The sequence below is a fragment of the Macrotis lagotis genome, chromosome 7, assembly GCF_037893015.1.
Source record: "Macrotis lagotis isolate mMagLag1 chromosome 7, bilby.v1.9.chrom.fasta, whole genome shotgun sequence".
Taxonomy (NCBI): domain Eukaryota; kingdom Metazoa; phylum Chordata; class Mammalia; order Peramelemorphia; family Peramelidae; genus Macrotis; species Macrotis lagotis.
In genome coordinates, this window is record NC_133664.1 from 168684016 (window position 1) to 168686482 (window position 2467).

General features: G+C 44.8%; 1 pseudogene; it reads right to left on the reverse strand.

The window, feature by feature from the left end:
* Positions 1-829: 829 nt before the first annotated feature.
* LOC141493897 (cation-dependent mannose-6-phosphate receptor pseudogene) lies at positions 830-1316 on the reverse strand (annotated as a pseudogene).
* Positions 1317-2467: the final 1151 nt, after the last annotated feature.

Below are 2467 nucleotides of genomic sequence, written 5' to 3' on the forward strand. Positions count from 1 at the left end.
CCACCATCAAGCCCATCCTAGACATGGTTAATTTTCCTTTTTAGGAGCCAATGTGGCAAAATGCTTCAGTCTCATTTTCCCTTTCTAGTTTCTGGTTTTCTGGATTGGGCTTTTTAGCTGAATGTGGAATGATGAGACAAGACAACAATCCACATCATATTTCAAGGTAAAGGTCCCTATGAAGTCAACAAATGACCTAGTGGTACCTCAATCTATGGCCTGGGAAAATTCACATTTTATGGTTCAGTTCCCAGAGGGCATACTAAGGGAGACTAGGGACTGACTCCCTTGGTCCCTGACCAAATTCAGGAACTTGGAAGTGATAATCATCATAAAGCTGTCCCAAGTAGCAGGGAATTCCAACCCAGCTCTTGTAAATAAGAGCAGGTATAGGGTAACAGCATGATAACCAAAACCCTATATAAATAATATCTTTTTCCTTTTGAATCCAGTGTCTCACAGAAGAGCCTAACATCAAAAATGCAGTAAAAAGACTAGGAAATAGGAAAATCTCTTGCGCACTCCCAGTCATATACCTATCATCCTTTCTCTGCACAGGTAGTCCCTCTAAAACTTTCAGTTCCCTTTGGCCCATAGGGTGTCCATCTTAGGCACATTTCTCTGGGTTGGTGCTATTAATAGACTCCAAAGGGAAAACAAGGAGCAGAGAAATGGCAGCTTAGTGGGTAGAAAGTGATTACAAGTTAAAAGCAACCTAGAGGAAAAAAACTGGTAGAAGAGATGGAGCAGCAGTGGCAGGGTGAAATCTGGTTGAGGATGCTTTGGTTTGGGGGCGAAGAGAAAGAAAAGCTGGGTGTCTCCAATGCATTCACATGGGGAGCAATTGATCATCCCTCTCTTCGATTCTTCCCCGAGCTGGTCATCCCCCATTCCCCGGTAGGCAGCAGGAACATTGAGGCTTAGACCGGCACACAAAATTGCAGCCATCTGCTACCAAATTGCCCAGATCCTGCCAGAAGGCTAAATGAAGAAGGAAACTGCTCCATGCCTTTGGCATAACGACCAGCCTTTGGTATAAGAAGCCCCCAATGAAATAGACAGCCACCAGTGAGGCAAATGTGATAAGTAAAATAGAGCCCACACTGAGGTGGGAATCTTCAGGTGGGCAAGCCAGACCACTGTCCATCTCAAAAAGCATTCTTGGATTTTGCCCCTTTCTTCAGAAACAGGTGCAAAGTTGCCCCCAATGTTTTGTTGTTGTTGTTGTTGTTGTTACAGGAAATCATCACCACTGCCCATCGCTATTCTTTGCCACAATGATTGTCATACTCATCACCCTCTTTATAGGTCAGCATGATCCAATCACTTCCATTGAAGAATGAGGTTCATTAATACTCCCTCCAATTGTCTCCTTGTTAGTCTTCAAGTTTACCTGCACCAATGCAGCCCCAGAGTTATTGTTGCTGCCAACTTCCCGGCATACCCTAAATCTGTAGGTATAGGATTCTGAACCCCGGCTCACAGTACTTTCAAAGCTTTGGCCAAAAAGTGGAGTTATTTTCTTCAATATGGCCAGCTCCTTCTCTGACTCTTAATCCTTCTCTCTTATCAAATCACAGGTTTGCTCTTCCACCTGCCAGGCCTCCCTCACTGCCACAGCTAAGAGTAGCAGAAATAGCAGCCTAGCTCTCCAACAGCTGTAAAAGGGGAACCTCCTGCCACTGGGAGGAGGGACTACTCCGATCTTCCTGAATTATTAATGAGCCCTCATGAATATTAATCAGAGCAGCCTCCTCGGAAGCCCAGTGAAGAGTCTGGAGACGGGGTCCGGGGAAGGGGCAGTGCGGGGTCCCTGGCCCCGCAAGTAGGGCTTCCAATAGCTCCACACACGGCCCCGCTCCGGGAACCAGAACCTGGAAGCCTTCACAGTTAATTCTAAGGATATGTAATTGTTCAATGATTTTGAAGATGATGTGAACCAGAAAAAGCTGTGGGCACAGAACCCCCAGTCTATTTTCTGGTCCTTGGTACCTTGAGACCACAAGCACCAATTATCGTCTCCACTCTGAATCTGTAAACCGGAACAAGAACCACTTTTCTTTCTCTAGAACAATAGGAGTTGTGTTTCCTCTCTTTCCTATGTGTCCAGCAATGAGAATTGCTGCTTTTTCTCCTTTCTGCCCTGGAACTGTGCTCTGTAATTGGATAAAATATAATCGATTTGTCATATGGAACTTATCTTACACCTTGTGCCTATACAGATGTCTCTAACTCTATTTCTGAGCAGCTCTCCAATCCCTTACTTAGGGATCTACTTAGGGAGAGGGCCGAGTTTTGCTCCTGCTGTTGTTACCTCCAAATGTTACAGCTGATTTTGCTCCATGCAGTTCTCACAGTCAATGCCTATCCTAAGGACACAAATTTATTGACAAAATGCTCCAAAATTGTCTTGGTTTTGAAAAAATATTTCACCCTGATCTTCTGTTAGTCATGTCACTCCGTTATT